Source organism: Brienomyrus brachyistius, chromosome 2 (assembly GCF_023856365.1).
Source record: "Brienomyrus brachyistius isolate T26 chromosome 2, BBRACH_0.4, whole genome shotgun sequence".
NCBI classification, from domain to species: domain Eukaryota; kingdom Metazoa; phylum Chordata; class Actinopteri; order Osteoglossiformes; family Mormyridae; genus Brienomyrus; species Brienomyrus brachyistius.
In genome coordinates, this window is record NC_064534.1 from 35808107 (window position 1) to 35826889 (window position 18783).

The 18783-nt window shown below is 43.6% G+C and overlaps 7 non-coding genes across 7 annotated transcripts; all 7 read left to right on the forward strand.

Moving 5' to 3' along the window:
• Window positions 1–1180: 1180 nt before the first annotated feature.
• Window positions 1181–1299, forward strand: LOC125731310 (5S ribosomal RNA). The gene has a single exon (XR_007391596.1). It is a non-coding gene; the product is annotated as a 5S ribosomal RNA (ribosomal RNA).
• A 1074-nt stretch (window positions 1300–2373) lies between these two features.
• On the forward strand, window positions 2374–2492 carry LOC125737241 (5S ribosomal RNA). Its single transcript, XR_007396508.1, has one exon. It is a non-coding gene; the product is annotated as a 5S ribosomal RNA (ribosomal RNA).
• An 11377-nt stretch (window positions 2493–13869) lies between these two features.
• Window positions 13870–13988, forward strand: LOC125735762 (5S ribosomal RNA). The gene has a single exon (XR_007395052.1). It is a non-coding gene; the product is annotated as a 5S ribosomal RNA (ribosomal RNA).
• Window positions 13989–15067: 1079 nt separating this feature from the next.
• LOC125736106 (5S ribosomal RNA) lies at window positions 15068–15186 on the forward strand. The gene has a single exon (XR_007395389.1). It is a non-coding gene; the product is annotated as a 5S ribosomal RNA (ribosomal RNA).
• A 1082-nt stretch (window positions 15187–16268) lies between these two features.
• LOC125735940 (5S ribosomal RNA) lies at window positions 16269–16387 on the forward strand. Its single transcript, XR_007395225.1, has one exon. It is a non-coding gene; the product is annotated as a 5S ribosomal RNA (ribosomal RNA).
• A 1076-nt stretch (window positions 16388–17463) lies between these two features.
• On the forward strand, window positions 17464–17582 carry LOC125736813 (5S ribosomal RNA). Its single transcript, XR_007396081.1, has one exon. It is a non-coding gene; the product is annotated as a 5S ribosomal RNA (ribosomal RNA).
• A 1077-nt stretch (window positions 17583–18659) lies between these two features.
• On the forward strand, window positions 18660–18778 carry LOC125735269 (5S ribosomal RNA). Its single transcript, XR_007394566.1, has one exon. It is a non-coding gene; the product is annotated as a 5S ribosomal RNA (ribosomal RNA).
• The last annotated feature ends 5 nt before the right edge of the window (window positions 18779–18783 follow it).

The window sequence follows — 18783 nt, forward strand, 5'->3', positions numbered from 1 at the left end:
ACAGTTTCTCTCAGACTCGCGCAGCAGCACGCCTCTCAGCTCTCCCGCATCGCTCTCTCCGAGGATTATCCAAAGCCGTGCGGACCTTTCCGCGCTACCGCACTAGTATGTGAATAAGTCCTTTGCTGATTCTCCGAAGCCCGGGGACCTTACCACGCTACCGCACACCGTACGCTCGCGCTCCATCAGGTAACCCAGCCACGCTCACTCCCGCCCGCGCCCCACAAAATAATAATAATAATAACTTATTCAAATAACACACGCTCATAAGCACTCTCATCAATATCATTTTTAAAATAATACACACTCATAAGCACTCTCCTCAATATCATTTTAAAATAATAAACATTTAAAATAAGCATTTAAAATAATAAATAATTAAATCCAAATACCATTGCATCACTAACACAACCAACCCATGCCCCCTAAGCCACAATCATTTAAAATAATAAATAAATAATTAAATCCAAATACCATTGCAGCAGTTACACAACCAACCCCCGGGGAAGAAGACAAAAAAAAAATATTTAAATAAATAATTAAATCCACATGCTATTGCGTCAGTTACACAACCAAGCTCAACCCACTACAACATAAGCTCCGCCCACTGAACTTTTGAACGTGACCTTTGACCCGACCTGTCATTTTGACGAAAGCGGTATTGCATCTCTCTCTGGCCGTCTATGTTTGAATGTAGAAAATAGTTCTGGCTGCAGCCTGCAGTATGGACTTGTTGGTGTGTGTAGCTCCCAGTGTTCTGACAGCGCGACGTTTTGGGGAAGCATGTGATTCAGCAGCTACCAGTGGGCTTCGTGCGGCGGAGATTTTGTGGCTGTTAGCGGAGTTGATAACAGAGGGTCGTTAAGAGAAGCCTACATGCAGTAGGCAAAGGAGTAATGTTTGCTGGCGGGGGACGTGCGGCGATTAACCTGTGCGGTAGTGAAAAGGAGTTAAAAAGAAGGAAGTGTGCGGATGCGGAAAGAATGGAATAATTGTGGTAGGCTGCCGGCTGAGTAGTTTGGTGAATGTTTGGTGTGGGTCCGGCGCTGCCGATTGGATGGTGGGGCTGCAGTGTGAGTCAGATAAAAAAAAAAAAAAAAACAGGAGTAGGATCCAATGGGACTAACTGGCATGTATAGACGCGTGTAATGCAAAAGGGCTGTTTTTGGTAGCATCTCTCACTTACGGCCGTACCACCCTGAACACGCCCGATCTCGTCCGATCTCGGAAGCTAAGCAGGGTAAGGTCTGGTTAGTACGTGGATGGGAGACCTCCTGGGTATACCAGGTGCTGTAAGCTTTTCTCACTTTTACTTTATACAGGGGGCACTCCACTTCACGATTAATTTAAATCTATCACTCCCCTTCCGTTTTACTATTTTATATATTTTTTTTTTTTTCTCTCATTCATAAAGGCAGCTTTTAGAAACCGTTTTACTCTAAATACTGCCTGGCAATTCTAGCTGCTGTAAGCTGTTCGTGCCTTTATTCCACCAGGGCGCGATCTTCTCACAAACTTGAAGACTGTCACTCCCCATTCACGTTTTACAACTTATTGTTAATGATAAAGAGACAGCTTTTTAAACACAGTTTTAAACAAAGTACTGATATAATTCCTCTTCAACTCACCGCTTTGTTTTCTATGCAATAACCACTTCACCACAGAAAACTCGATATTATTGGCATAGCAAGGTCTGCTCTTCTCCTCCTTTCAAAACTTGCTATAAGCTGTATTTAAAAGAGCAGGTTGGCCGGGGTAATTCACACCCTTCAATGCCAGCTTAATGTTTAGGTTAGTGGGAATCACAGAGGAATTAGGGATGGAAACTTCTTTGCTGGTGGTAGAAGCGGTCTGGTGAATTTTTAGAGAGAAGAGGCCGTCAATGTTTGAATGTAGAAAATTGTTCTGGCTGCAGCCTGCAGTAAGGACTTGTTGGTGTGTGTAGCTCCCAGTGTTCTGACAGCGCGACGTTTTGGGGAAGCATGTGATTCAGCAGCTACCAGTGGGCTTCGTGCGGCGGAGATTTTGTGGCTGTTAGCGGAGTTGATAACAGAGGGTCGTTAAGAGAAGCCTGCATGCAGTAGGCAAAGGAGTAATGTTTGCCGGCGGGGGACGTGCGGCGATTAACCTGTGCGGTAGTGAAAAGGAGTTAAAGAGAAGGAAGTGTGCTGATGCGGAAAGCATGGAATAATTGTGGTAGGCTGCCGGCTGAGTAGTTTGGTGAATGTTTGGTGTGGGTCCGGCGCTGCCGATTGGATGGTGGGGCTGCAGTGTGAGTCAGATAAAAAAAAAAACAGGAGTAGGATCCAATGGGACTAACTGGCATGTATAGACGCATGTAATGCAAAAGAGCTGTTTTTGGTAGTGTCTCTCACTTACGGCCGTACCACCCTGAACACGCCCGATCTCGTCCGATCTCGGAAGCTAAGCAGGGTAAGGTCTGGTTAGTACTTGGATGGGAGACTGCCTGGGAATACCAGGTGCTGTAAGCTTTTCTGTTAGGTTGTGGAAGAGCAAACAAAACCCAGAGCAGATATTTTACAGACCCCGATATCAGATTCAATGGTTGTTTATGTAGATGGATCAGCATCAAAAAATGATATGGGAAAAAATAAGGTCGGGTATGCTGTAGTTACGTCCACTGAAGTGTTAGAGGCCAATGCACTCCCACCTGCTTGTTCAGCACAAGCGGCTGAACTCTATGCTGTAATTAGGGCATGCGAGCTATTCAAAAATAAGTCACTTACTATATACACTGATAGTCAATATGTGTTTGGAGTTGTTCATCACCATGCAAGAGTGTGGAAAAATAGAGGTTTTAAAACATCGCAGGGAACGTCTCTAACTCACACAAACTTACTACTTAGATTATTAGATGTTGTACAATTACCGACTCGCCTTGCACTGTGCAAATGTAAAGCACACCAAACCGATGCTTCCACAATAGCTAAAGGAAACAACTTTGCAGATAAAACTGCCAAAGAAGCGGCCCTGAAACAGCCCACCTTATCAGTGGCAGACATTCTTTTCATAGATAGTGATGTGCTGTGTGATGCACAGATTCATGCTCCTAAAACAGAAATACAGAGTTGGATCAAGAGAGGAGCAATACAGCAAGGGAAAGTTTACTATATGAATGACAAGCCCATCCTACCAAAAAACTTATACAAAACAGCTGCCTTAGTGAGCCATGGAAATACTCATGTCTCAACAGGAGGGATGGTACATATTATCCAGCAATACTTTTATGCTATAAATTTTTCTGATTATGCAAAGCAATTTTGTAGAACATGCTTAATTTGCTGTAAACATAATGCACAGGGTAACATGAGACCAAAACGTGGCCAGTTCCCTGTAGCTGAGTACCCGTTTCAAGTTGTACATATGGATTTTATTGAATTATCTTGGTCACAAGGGAAGAAGTACTGTCTAGTCATTATAGACATCTTTTCTAAGTGGGTAGAAATATACCCTGTAAAGCACTGTGATGCAATGACTGTTGCAAAATGTTTGGTAGGCCATTATTTCCCTACTTATGGCATACCTCATATTATAAGATCAGACAATGGGACTCATTTTGTAAATCAGACCATGTCCCTTTGTTCACAAGCATTAGGTTTTACGCTTAAGAATCATTGTGCGTATCACCCTCAGAGTGCAGGCTTAGTGGAGAGAACTAACGGCACTATTAAAACAAGGCTCAGAAAAACAATGGAAGAGACAAAAAGGCCGTGGCCAGAATGTTTGTCTCTAGTAAAATTGTGGATGAGAATAACTCCCATTCCTGCAGGATTAACACCTTTTGAGATAGTGTACGGAAGGCCGTTTCCTCTAGCAACCGAAATGAGTGATATAGGGAAAGCGGACAGAAAAAATACGTTGGCTAATTGGATGCGAAAGTTGCTATCATCACAACAAAAACATAGCCCCAGTAGTCTGCCAGTAAATTCTGTTTCTAACCAACAGGATAACTTGCAGCCAGGGGATTGGATCCTGGTCAAGGTCCTGTTGCGGAAGGAGTGGAGCACACCCCGGTGGGACGGTCCTTATCAAGTCCTCCTCACAACACCAACAGCTGTGAAAATAGCAGAACGACCTTCCTGGATACACAAAAGTCACTGTAAACCCATCAAGCCCTTATCAGAGGCCTCAGCGACAGAGTAGCAGTGGAAGTCCGCTACAAAGGCACAGTAACCAATAGGGTGCTGCTGTCTCAACCCGGTGAAGAAAACAACTGAACTGCACTCTATTAGGATGGCTCTGACGGGGTGGGGATGTGGTAAGGTGACTCTAGGGGTCATTCTTGTTGTTGGACTTGTATGGTTGTCCTTGCTCCCACTAGCTCCATTGCAACACCTACGGCGATGGACCCATGACGACTTCCATCTACGCCCATTGCCTGCTGACCACTCACACCCGTTCATGAAGAACTACTGGTATCGATATGTACATGACACTGTAACAGCAAAAAATGTGACGAATTGCTATGTTTGTTCTGTGATGCCTACTCATAGTGAACGACCCACTGTATATGGAAAACCCATGAATATGTCCCAGGCCAAATGTGCCGCATCTTTTGCAGGTATAGGGTACCAAAGTATTGTTTCACTTATGTTTTCTTTTGTTTTGTTTTTTATTTTGTTTTTCTGTTGTTTTATAACTGTTATACCATGTTTGAAAATGTTTATTAATCAAGCACTTAATGCTGCTTTTCGGACACACAGTACAATGTTTCTCTCCCTTACTCAGAATATGGAGACAGAGCCTGTTTCCAGCGATAGCGATGAAGAAGACATGTAATTCATAATGACGGCTGAGCCGAAAGCACCCGTGCAAGGCTCGGACCTGAAGTAACGGAATTAGATGTTTTTCTATGATAAACAGGAGGAACGACTCCTGATGGTTTTCTGTACTCCACAGTTAGGATGATGATGATGTGATCTAAATGACAGTTGTACTGGAAATGCTTTTGCAACTTGTACAATACTGATGTTTTTGATCATACTGTCATGATAAACAGGAGGGACTGTTAGGTTGAAGAAACTGTTATTAATCATTTTGTTATCACTCCTGTATGATCAGCAATGAATGTAAATATGTATATATATTATTTTGTTTTCCCCTAGCCTCATACTTTAGATTATATTAATAATAGCATTCCCACCTTAGCAAAACCAGAACTTTCTCTCACCTCCCTATTCTGCATGACTCTTGCGCCTCCCACTGACTATAAATAAAGGAGTCAAGGGGAACCACCCTTTGTAACACATTCTGCTGTAGTTTGCATTGCAGAGAGTGTGGGTACCCTTGCAAGTAAAACTGTAACCTGTGTGTGTCTCATAAATGTGGAGTTGGGGTGGAAACGCCGGGCGCTTTCCCCAACATAGAATTTGGTCCTTCGAGCCGGATCCGAGGAACCCCGAAGACGTCTCCAGTACGCCGAGAGAAGCGACACCGAAGTCTGTCGACAGCCACTCGAAGTCGGGTGCAAGAAAGACCTGTGATGTGAATTCGTCATCAGGCCGGTGGTTAGAACTGCGCTCGACGTCTGGTGATGTCTGAAGGACCTCGGTGACGGAACAGAGAGCACACTATACAGGTGAGAGATATGGCACCTAAGTGAATAGGTGGCCAAGTGAGAGATACGGCACCTAAATAAGTAGGTGGCCAAGACATGCATGTGGTTGAGGTTAGCCGAAATTAACCGGGAGAGAAAGTAGGCGTTATTGGAAATATATATATTGATGTATGTGGATGTGTTTTTATAGGTTTTAGATTAACCTACACGATCCACCCTAAAAGCAACAACATACTGGTGACTGAAGGATAAAGGACGGGTTTCATCCCTGAAAACTAACACCGCTGCTCTAATAGTGAACAGTAGAAGGCCGTGTTGGTGTCCTCCTGAGGTCTCATGCCAGGGACTTGCTTTTAGGATTTTTTATTTTTTGTAGTGTATTCAATAAAAGGTAACAATGGGAAAAAATCAGAGTAAACAAATCAAATTAGAGGGAGATGAGAAGTTTATGGAAGGATATAAACCAGGATCAGGACAAATAAGTAGTCAGAGATGGAGGAAAAAACATGGGTTTGAAGGAAAACTCCATACTCCAGATATATTAAAGTTACAGGGAAACTTAAAACTGGAGATGTTACAGACTACCAATAATAAAAAAGGCCAAGATAGAAAAAAGGAATACGTTTTCTCTGATGCATGGTTAGAACAGAGTAAACTAAGAGATAATAAGAGACAACAGAAAAAGAGAAATAAGGAGAAAAAACTGCAGGTGGCTTTAATCACACTAGACGAAGAAACGGCAGCAAGACCTTCTGCCCCTCCAGCTCCTCCACCGCCCCCACAAATTCCGGTGCCTGCACCGGCGCTGGTTCCAGCCACAGATAGACAAGAAGCAAGGGGGGGGGGGGTGGAACCATCTCGCATGTTAACTCGAGGGTCTGATCCCTCTCTATATCCTGTAAAAGATTTGGCCACAGCTAAAGTACAATGGCATCCAAAAAATAACACAGAACAAGAGGAGGTAGAATGGCAGTGTCCCCTCGTAGAAGTGGCAAATCCAAATCGAGGCCCAAATAATGCAGGACCCGAAACTATGTTAGTATATAGACCCTGGACCGCTGAAGATAGAACAGCGGCTTTAAAAGAAATACCCCCGGTTGAAGAAGGGGTACCCGAGTTTTGGACTGCCATCCTAGAATTACAAAGTAGTTTTCATTTGAACGGCAGGGAAATGTACCGATGCCTAAGACAGTTGTTTACCCATAAATGGGGACGTGTAGCGGGAGACTTCACAGGACATGGTAATAATGATGAAGTCTTAGCACATAACTCACAGGAACTCATTCAAGCATTACAACACCTGCGAGAGAGGATAGACACAGTCTTCGTGAGACGTGCAGATTATGGGCGAATAGCGCAGTGCAAACAAAAAGATGGAGAGGAACCTGAGGATTTTATGGATAGGATGCGAGTGGTGTTCAGGGGAAATTCAGGAATTCCTCACGACGAGGAAGACGGAGGAGTGTATCAGCAACAATTAAAACGAGCTTTTGTCGCAGGCCTAAAGCCTGAATTGCGAAAATATCTCGACAAACATTGGGTACATCAGAATACTGGCTCAGTCCAACAAGCCTTAGAATATGCCCAACACGCACAGAAAGCGCAGAAACAGCAAAAGACAGATACAATATTCAGCGCCTCTGACGTGGTAGCGCTAGTGCAAACGAACCCTCGGGACGCGGGGGATTCAGAGGTAGAGGAAGAGGAAGATTTAGAGGCCGAGGAAGATTTAGAAATAAACAAACAGGAGGGTTTTCACAGGAAACAGAGTGTTGGACATGCGGGAAACCTGGACATTTAAGCAGGGACTGCAGGTCAGGGAAGCGACCATTTAATCCAAACTCCACCGAAAATGACCAATGACCCTCCTCGGAGACCCCTGTTGCCGACACTATCCGAGGTGAAACAGAGGTCATTTTAAGGGAAGAACCGGAGGTTACCTTACCAGACCTCCTGGATGAGGAAATAGATTTGCAAGCAGTATGTCAGCTATTAGCAGAAAGGCAGTGGGGAACTTTGCCAAGTCGGAAATTAATCATAAATGGCAAAGTATACGAATGCCTGTGTGATACTGGAGCCTGTAGGACTGTCCTAACCTCCAGTCCTCCTGAAGTCACATACTCCTCATCTGTCATAAATATAAAAACAGCAGGAGGCCAAACAGACAGTCATCAGCTAACAAACCCAGTTGCAGTAAAAGATAAGGAAACTGGGATTGAATGTCAAGCACAAGTGTTAATAAGCCCTTCTTGCCCTGTCAATCTGTTAGGCCGTGACCTTATGGTACAGATGGGCATTAGTGTAGTTGCCACAAACTCTGGCATGAAAGCAATCATAAATGAGGAAGCCTATGTTGTGCAAGGAACCGGAGCACCACAATATTACTGGTCACTGGACCTAGGGGGAACTGCACAGACACGAGAATTGTTGCGAAAAACTAGAGAAAAGCAGTCCCCTAAACAAACCCAGTTCATGCCTGACGATGCCTTACACGTCACTATGTGGTACAAAGGCACCCCAGGACCAGATTATGCCTATGACAAAACGTTTCATGCCCTCCAAGACACTTGTATTACCTTACAACATTTGTATGTTAACTCCACTACTGGCTTTTCTGCTGCCTCAGTCATCTTATCTAATAAACAACAGGCTGTGTTCAGAGGGGAAACACCTCACGTATCTCTATCAAAATCACCTCAGATGCAGTGGAGGGATGTAGAGATGTTCTTACGAGATTCCATGCACAGTTACAATGACTACCAACCCGTACCTGGCTCCTGTTGGAGCTATGACAAAAAACACAATGTGTGGCGGTTCCCTTTGGGATGGAGAGTTCAAACCACTCTCACCACACACTTGCAGGACCCAACCTGACAAATTTTTTCTGTTCTGGAGGGGGGATCATGTCCAGATCTAGATCGCCTCCCGGAAGGGTTGTGGTCGTCCTCCCCCACTGATGTAGGACTGGTAAAGGGGTTCCCACCATACAAAGTAATTGTGAAATCAGAACACCGCCCGGTAGTTAGACAATACCCGTTAAAACCTGAGGCAGAGAAAGGTATAGCCCCTGTAGTGCAGGATATGTTGGCATCAGGAATATTGCGAGAGGCTCCTGAGGCCACTTGCAATACTCCTATCTTCCCTGTCCAGAAGGGACATACAGGGAAATGGCGCATGGTGCAGGATTTAAGACCAGTTAATAACATAGTGCAACACGCAGCACCAGACGTGCCCAACCCACACTTATTGCTCAACTCATTAACCCCTGATAAAAGTTACTTCTCAGTAGTTGATCTCAGTAATGCATTTTTCTCAGTACCATTGCACTCTGATTCTCAACATTTATTTGGTTTCACCTATAAGGGAAAAAAATACACATATACTAGACTCCCTCAAGGGTTTTCAGAAAGTCCACATGTATATACCATGGCCCTTAGATATTCTATGAGTACCTGTAAAATACCATCCCATAGTCAAGTGCTACTGTATGTAGATGATATATTAATTGCTTCAGATACAAAACAGCATTGTAAGGAAGCCACACTGTTGGTGTTACAGCATTTATATGATACAGGACATAAAGCATCAAAACAAAAATTACAATATTGCAGGGAGGAAGTTATATATCTTGGACATAAACTCTCCCAACAAGGTCGATCATTATTAGAAACTAGAAAACAGGCAATACAAGAGGCACCAAAGCCAAAGACTAAACAGCAAATGATGTCCTTCTTAGGACTTTGTAATTATTGCAGAGAATGGCTACCTGATTATGCCGCACTCATTCAACCTCTGCAAACCTTAATTTATGGGAAAGACATGGCCTTAAAAGATAAAATTCAGTGGACAAAAGAAGGAGAATTGGCATTCACAAACTTAAAAATGATGCTACAAACAAATGTGATACTTGCCTTACCAGATTATCAACAACCATTTACCTTATGTGTTGATGCTAATCAAGGTTATATGAAAGCGGTATTAACACAGCCGTTCGGGACAAAGGAAAGACCACTAGCATTCTATTCTAAACGATTAGATGCAGTAGCAGCTGGTTTTCCACAATGTTTGCAAGCATGTGCAGCTGCTGCAGAAGCAGTAAAATTATCAGCAGAATTAGTGTTGTGTCACCCACTCACCCTGAAGGTGCCACATTCAGTTTCATTAGTTTTACTGCAGACACCGCTTCCGTTCCTCACACATGCTAGACATCTGACCTTAGTCTCACTCCTGCTTTCACAGTCAAACATTACTATACAGCGATGTGGTCCTCTTAACCCTAGCACCCTTCTTCCGACAACGGAAGATGGAGAGCCACATTCGTGCAAAGCAGTTGTGGAAGAGCAAACAAAACCCAGAGCAGATATTTTACAGACCCCGATATCAGATTCAATGGTTGTTTATGTAGATGGATCAGCATCAAAAAATGATATGGGAAAAAATAAGGTCGGGTATGCTGTAGTTACGTCCACTGAAGTGTTAGAGGCCAATGCACTCCCACCTGCTTGTTCAGCACAAGCGGCTGAACTCTATGCTGTAATTAGGGCATGCGAGCTATTCAAAAATAAGTCACTTACTATATACACTGATAGTCAATATGTGTTTGGAGTTGTTCATCACCATGCAAGAGTGTGGAAAAATAGAGGTTTTAAAACATCGCAGGGAACGTCTCTAACTCACACAAACTTACTACTTAGATTATTAGATGTTGTACAATTACCGACTCGCCTTGCACTGTGCAAATGTAAAGCACACCAAACCGATGCTTCCACAATAGCTAAAGGAAACAACTTTGCAGATAAAACTGCCAAAGAAGCGGCCCTGAAACAGCCCACCTTATCAGTGGCAGACATTCTTTTCATAGATAGTGATGTGCTGTGTGATGCACAGATTCATGCTCCTAAAACAGAAATACAGAGTTGGATCAAGAGAGGAGCAATACAGCAAGGGAAAGTTTACTATATGAATGACAAGCCCATCCTACCAAAAAACTTATACAAAACAGCTGCCTTAGTGAGCCATGGAAATACTCATGTCTCAACAGGAGGGATGGTACATATTATCCAGCAATACTTTTATGCTATAAATTTTTCTGATTATGCAAAGCAATTTTGTAGAACATGCTTAATTTGCTGTAAACATAATGCACAGGGTAACATGAGACCAAAACGTGGCCAGTTCCCTGTAGCTGAGTACCCGTTTCAAGTTGTACATATGGATTTTATTGAATTATCTTGGTCACAAGGGAAGAAGTACTGTCTAGTCATTATAGACATCTTTTCTAAGTGGGTAGAAATATACCCTGTAAAGCACTGTGATGCAATGACTGTTGCAAAATGTTTGGTAGGCCATTATTTCCCTACTTATGGCATACCTCATATTATAAGATCAGACAATGGGACTCATTTTGTAAATCAGACCATGTCCCTTTGTTCACAAGCATTAGGTTTTACGCTTAAGAATCATTGTGCGTATCACCCTCAGAGTGCAGGCTTAGTGGAGAGAACTAACGGCACTATTAAAACAAGGCTCAGAAAAACAATGGAAGAGACAAAAAGGCCGTGGCCAGAATGTTTGTCTCTAGTAAAATTGTGGATGAGAATAACTCCCATTCCTGCAGGATTAACACCTTTTGAGATAGTGTACGGAAGGCCGTTTCCTCTAGCAACCGAAATGAGTGATATAGGGAAAGCGGACAGAAAAAATACGTTGGCTAATTGGATGCGAAAGTTGCTATCATCACAACAAAAACATAGCCCCAGTAGTCTGCCAGTAAATTCTGTTTCTAACCAACAGGATAACTTGCAGCCAGGGGATTGGATCCTGGTCAAGGTCCTGTTGCGGAAGGAGTGGAGCACACCCCGGTGGGACGGTCCTTATCAAGTCCTCCTCACAACACCAACAGCTGTGAAAATAGCAGAACGACCTTCCTGGATACACAAAAGTCACTGTAAACCCATCAAGCCCTTATCAGAGGCCTCAGCGACAGAGTAGCAGTGGAAGTCCGCTACAAAGGCACAGTAACCAATAGGGTGCTGCTGTCTCAACCCGGTGAAGAAAACAACTGAACTGCACTCTATTAGGATGGCTCTGACGGGGTGGGGATGTGGTAAGGTGACTCTAGGGGTCATTCTTGTTGTTGGACTTGTATGGTTGTCCTTGCTCCCACTAGCTCCATTGCAACACCTACGGCGATGGACCCATGACGACTTCCATCTACGCCCATTGCCTGCTGACCACTCACACCCGTTCATGAAGAACTACTGGTATCGATATGTACATGACACTGTAACAGCAAAAAATGTGACGAATTGCTATGTTTGTTCTGTGATGCCTACTCATAGTGAACGACCCACTGTATATGGAAAACCCATGAATATGTCCCAGGCCAAATGTGCCGCATCTTTTGCAGGTATAGGGTACCAAAGTATTGTTTCACTTATGTTTTCTTTTGTTTTGTTTTTTATTTTGTTTTTCTGTTGTTTTATAACTGTTATACCATGTTTGAAAATGTTTATTAATCAAGCACTTAATGCTGCTTTTCGGACACACAGTACAATGTTTCTCTCCCTTACTCAGAATATGGAGACAGAGCCTGTTTCCAGCGATAGCGATGAAGAAGACATGTAATTCATAATGACGGCTGAGCCGAAAGCACCCGTGCAAGGCTCGGACCTGAAGTAACGGAATTAGATGTTTTTCTATGATAAACAGGAGGAACGACTCCTGATGGTTTTCTGTACTCCACAGTTAGGATGATGATGATGTGATCTAAATGACAGTTGTACTGGAAATGCTTTTGCAACTTGTACAATACTGATGTTTTTGATCATACTGTCATGATAAACAGGAGGGACTGTTAGGTTGAAGAAACTGTTATTAATCATTTTGTTATCACTCCTGTATGATCAGCAATGAATGTAAATATGTATATATATTATTTTGTTTTCCCCTAGCCTCATACTTTAGATTATATTAATAATAGCATTCCCACCTTAGCAAAACCAGAACTTTCTCTCACCTCCCTATTCTGCATGACTCTTGCGCCTCCCACTGACTATAAATAAAGGAGTCAAGGGGAACCACCCTTTGTAACACATTCTGCTGTAGTTTGCATTGCAGAGAGTGTGGGTACCCTTGCAAGTAAAACTGTAACCTGTGTGTGTCTCATAAATGTGGAGTTGGGGTGGAAACGCCGGGCGCTTTCCCCAACATTTTCTCACTTTTACTTTATAGAGGGGGCGCTCCACTTCCCTATTAATTTAAATCTATCACTCCCCTTCCATTGTACTATTTTACATATATATTTTTTTTCTCTCTCTTTCATAAAGGCAGCTTTTGGAAACCGTTTTACTCTTAATACTGCCTGGTAATTCTAGGTGCTGTAAGCTGTTCGTGCCTTTATTCCACCAGGGCGCGATCTTCTGACAAACTTGAAGACTGTCACTCCACATTCACGTTTTACAACTTATTGTTAATAATAAAGAGACAGCTTTTTACACACAGTTTTAAACAAAGTACTGATATAATTCCTCTTAAACTCACCGCTTTGTTTTCTATGCAAACACCACTTCGCCACAGAATATTCGATATTATTGGCATATTATCTGCTCTTCTCCTCCTTTCAAAACTTGCTAAAAGCTGTATTTAAAAGAGCAGGTTGGCCGGGGTAATTCACACCCTTCAATGCCAGCTTAATGTTTAGGTTAGTGGGAATCACAGAGGAATTAGGGATGGAAACTTCTTTGCTGGTGGTAGAAGCGGTCTGGTGAATTTTTAGAGAGAAGAGGCCGTCAATGTTTGAATGTAGAAAATTGTTCTGGCTGCAGCCTGCAGTATGGACTTGTTGGTGTGTGTAGCTCCCAGTGTTCTGACAGCGCGACGTTTTGGGGAAGCATGTGATTCAGCAGCTACCAGTGGGCTTCGTGCGGCGGAGATTTTGTGGCTGTTAGTGGAGTTAATAACAGAAGGTCATTAAGAGAAGCCTGCATGCGGTAGGCAAAGGAGTAATGTTTGCCGGCGGGGGACGTGCGGCGATTAACCTGTGCGGTAGTGAAAAGGAGTTAAAGAGAAGGAAGTGTGCGGATGCGGAAAGAATGGAATAATTGTGGTAGGCTGCCGGCTGAGTAGTTTGGTGAATGTTTGCTGTGGTTCCGGCACTGCCGATTGGATGGTGGGGCTGCAGTGTGAGTCAGATAAAAAAAAAAAAAAAAAACATTAGTAGGATCCAATGGGACTAACTGGCATGTATAGACGCGTGTAATGCAAAAGGGCTGTTTTTGGCAGCGTCTCTCGCTTACAGCCATACCACCCTGAACACGCCAGATCTTGTCTGATCTCGGAAGCTAAGCAGGGTAGGGTCTGGTTAGTACTTGGATGGGAGACCACCTGGGAATACCAGGTGCTGTAAGCTATTCTCACTTTTACTTTATACAGGGGGCGCTCCACTTCACGATTAATTTAAATCTATCACTTCCCTTCCATTTTACTATTTTATATATATATATATATTTTTTCTCTCATTCATAAAGGCAGCCTTTACACACCGTTTTACTCTAAATACTGCCTGGTAATTCTAGGTGCTGTAAGCTGTTCGTGCCGTTATTCCACCAGGGAGCGATCTTCTCACAAACTTGAAGACTGTCACTCCCCATTCACGTTTTACAACTCATTGTTAATGATAAAGAGACAGCTTTTTACACACAGTTTTAAACAAAGTACTAATATAATTCCTCTTCAACTCACCACTTTGTTTTCTATGCAAAAACCACTTCGCCACAGAAGACTCGATATTATTGGCATATTACCTGCTCTTCTCCTCCTTTCAAAACTTGCTAAAAGCTGTATTTAAAAGAGCAGGTTGGCCAGGGTAATTCACACCCTTCAATGCCAGATTAATGTTTAGGTTAGTGGGAATCACAGAGGAATTAGGGATGGAAACTTCTTTGCTGGTGGTAGAAGCGGTCTGGTGAATTTTTAGAGAGAAGAGGCCGTCGATGTTTGAATGTAGAAAATTGTTCTGGCTGCAGCCTGCAGTATGGACTTGTTGGCGTGTGTAGCTCCCAGTGTTCTGACAGCGTGACATTTTGGGGAAGCATGTGATTCAACAGCAACCAGTGGGCTTCGTGCGGCGGAGATTTTGTGGCTGTTAGCGGAGTTGATAAGAGAGGGTCTTTAAGAGAAGCCAGCATGCGGTAGGCAAATGAGTAATGTTTGCCGGCGGGGGACGCGCGGCGATTAACCTGTTCGGTAGTGAAAAGGACTTAAAGAGAAGGAAGTGTGCGGATGCGGAAAGAATGGAATAATTGTGGTAGGCTGCCGGCTGAGTAGTTTGGTGAATGTTTGGTGTGGGTGCGGCGCTGCCGATTGGATGTTGGTGCTGCAGTGTGAGTCAGATAAAAAAAAAAAAAAAACAGGAGTAGGATCCAATGGGACTAACTGGCATGTATAGAGGCGTGTAATGCAAAAGGACTGTTTTTGTTCGCGGCTCTCGCTCATGGCCATACCACCCTGAACACGCCCGATCTCGTCTGATCTCGGAAGCTAAGCAGGGTAGGGTCTGGTTAGTACTTGGATGGGAGACTGCTTGGGAATACCAGGTGCTGTAAGCTTTTCTCACTTTTACTTTGTACAGGGGGCGCTCCACTTCACTATTAATTTAAATCTATCACTCCCCTTCCATTTTACTATTTTACATATATATTTTTTTTCTCTCTCTTTCATGAAGGCAGCTTTTGGAAACCGTTTTACTCTTAATACTGCCTGGTAATTCTAGGTGCTGTAAGCTGTTCGTGCCTTTATTCCACCAGGGAGCGATCTTCTCACAAACTTGAAGACTGTCACTCCCCATTCACGTTTTACAACTTATTGTTAATAATAAAGAGACAGCTTTTTACACTCAGTTTTAAACAAAGTACTGATATAATTCCTCTTAAACTCACCGCTTTGTTTTCTATGCAAAAACCACTTCGCCACAGAAGACTTGATATTTTTGGCATAGCAAGGTCTGCTCTTCTCCTCCTTTCAAAACTTGCTAAAAGCTGTATTTAAAAGAGCAGGTTGGCCGGGGTAATTCACACCCTTCAATGCCAGATTAATGTTTAGGTTAGTGGGAATCACAGAGGAATTAGGGATGGAAACTTCTTTGCTGATGGTAGAAGCGGTCTGGTGAATTTTTAGAGAGAAGAGGCCGTCGATGTTTCAATGTAGAAAATTGTTCTGGCTGCAGCCTGCAGTATGGACTTGTTGGCGTGTGTAGCTCCCAGTGTTCTGACAGCGTAACGTTTTGGGGAAGCATGTGATTCAACAGCTACTAGTGGACTTCGTGCGGCAGAGATTTTGTGGCTGTTAGCGGAGTTGATAACAGAGGGTCGTTAAGAGAAGCCTGCATGCGGTAGGCAAAGGAGTAATGTTTGCCGGCGGGGGACGTGCGGCGATTAACCTGTGCGGTAGTGAAAAGGAGTTAAAGAGAAGGAAGTGTGCGGGTGCGGAAATAATGGAATAATTGTGGTAGGCTGCCGGCTGAGTAGTTTGGCGAATGTTTGGTGTGGTTCCGGCACTGCCGATTTGATGGTGGGGCTGCAGTGTGAGTCAGATAAAAAAAAAAAAAAAAAACAGGAGTAGGATCCAATGGGACTAACTGGCATGTATAGACGCGTGTAATGCAAAAGGGCTATTTTTGGTAGCTTCTCTCGCTTACCGCCATACCACCCTGAACGCGCCCGATCTCGTCTGATCTCGGAAGCTAAGCAGGCTAGGGTCTGGTTAGTACTTGGATGGGAGACCACCTGGGAATTCCAGGTGCTGTAAGCTTTTCTCACTTTTACTTTATACAGGGGGCGCTCCACTTCACGATTAATTTAAATCTATCACTCCCCTTCCATTTTACTATTTTATATATTTCTTTTTTCTCTCATTCATAAAGGCAGCTTTTACACACCGTTTTACTCTAAATACCGCCTGGTAATTCTAGGTGCTGTAAGCTGTTCGTGCCTTTATTCCACCAGGGCGCGATCTTCTGACAAACTTGAAGACTGTCACTCCACATTCACGTTTTACAACTTATTGTTAATAATAAAGAGACAGCTTTTTACACACAGTTTTAAACAAAGTACTGATATAATTCCTCTTAAACTCACCGCTTTGTTTTCTATGCAAACACCACTTCGCCACAGAATATTCGATATTATTGGCATATTATCTGCTCTTCTCCTCCTTTCAAAACTTGCTAAAAGCTGTATTTAAAAGAGCAGGTTGGCCGGGGTAATTCACACCCTTCAATGCCAGCTTAATGTTTAGGTTAGTGGGAATCACAGAGGAATTAGGGATGGAAACTTCTTTGCTGGTGGTAGAAGCGGTCTGGTGAATTTTTAGAGAGAAGAGGCCGTCAATGTTTGAATGTAGAAAATTGTTCTGGCCGCAGCCTGCAGTATGGACTTGTTGGTGTGTGTAGCTCCCAGTGTTCTGACAGCGCGACGTTTTGGGGAAGCATGTGATTCAGCAGCTACCAGTGGGCTTCGTGCGGCGGAGATTTTGTGGCTGTTAGCGGAGTTGATAACAGAAGGTCATTAAGAGAAGCCTGCATGCGGTAGGCAAAGGAGTAATGTTTGCCGGCGGGGGACGTGCGGCGATTAACCTGTGCGGTAGTGAAAAGGAGTTAAAGAGAAGGAAGTGTGCGGATGCGGAAAGAATGGAATAATTGTGGTAGGCTGCCGGCTGAGTAGTTTGGTGAATGTTTGGTGTGGTTCCGGCACTGCCGATTGGATGGAGGGGCTGCAGTGTGAGTCAGATAAAAAAAAAAAAAAAAAAACAGGAGTAGGATCCAATGGGACTAACTGGCATGTATAGAGGCGTGTAATGCAAAAGGGCTGTTTTTGGTATTTTTTCTCGCTCACGGCCATACCACCCTGAACTCGCCTGATCTCGTCCGATCTCAGAAGCCAAGCAGGATAGGGTCTGGTTAGTACTTGGATGGGAGACCTCCTGGGAATACCAGGTGCTGTAAGCTTTTCTCACTTGTACTTTATACAGGGGGCACTCCACTTCACGATTAATTTAAATCTATCACTCCCCTTCCGTTTTACTATTTTATATATATATATTTTTTCTTTCATTCATAAAGGCAGCTTTTACACACCGTTTTACTCTAAATACTGCCTGGTAATTCTAGGTGCTGTAAGCTGTTCGTGCCTTTATTCCACCAGGGCGCGATCTTCTCACAAACTTGAAGACTGTCACTCCCCATTCACGTTTTACAACTTATTGTTAATAATAAAGAGACAGCTTTTTACACACAGTTTTAAACAAAGTACTGATATAATTCCTCTTCAACTCACCGGTTTGTTTTCTATGCAAAAACCACTTGACCACAGAAGACTCGATATTATTGGCATAGCAAGTTCTGCTCTTCTCCTTTCAAAACTTGCTAAAAGCTGTATTTAAAAGAACAGATTGGCCGGGGTAATTCACACCCTTCAATGCCAGCTTAATGTTTAGGTTAGTGGGAATCACAGAGGAATTAGGGATGGAAACTTCTTTGCTGGTGGTAGAAGCGGTCTGCTGAATTTTTAGAGAGAAGAGGCCGTCAATGTTTGAATGTAGAAAATTGTTCTGGCTGCAGCCTGCAGTATGGACTTGTTGGTGTGTGTAGCTCCCAGTTTTCTAACAGCGCGACGTTTTGGGGAAGCATGTGATTCAGCAGCTACCAGTGGGCTTCGTGCGGCGGAGATTTTCTGGCTGTTAGCGGAGTTGATAACAGAGGGTCGTTAAGAGAAGCCTGCATGCAGTAGGCAAAGGAGTAATGTTTGCCGGCGGGGGACATGCGGCGATTAACCTGTGCGGTAGTGAAAAGGAGTTAAAAAGAAGGAAGTGTGCAGATGCGGAAAGAATGGAATAATTGTGGTAGGCTGCCGGCTGAGTAGTTTGGTGAATGTTTGGTGTGGGTCCGGCGCTGCCGATTGGATGGTGAGGCTGCAGTGTGAGTCAGATAAAAAAAAAAAAAAAAAACATTAGTAGGATCCAATGGGAGCAACTGGCATGTATAGAGGCATGTAATGCAAAACGGCTGTTTTTGGTAGCGTCTCTCGCTTATGGCCATGCCACCCTGAACACGCCCGATCTCATCCGATCTTGGAAGCCAAGCAGGGTAGGGTCTGGTTAGTACTTGGATGGGAGACCTCCTGGGAATACCAGGTGCTGTAAGCTTTTCT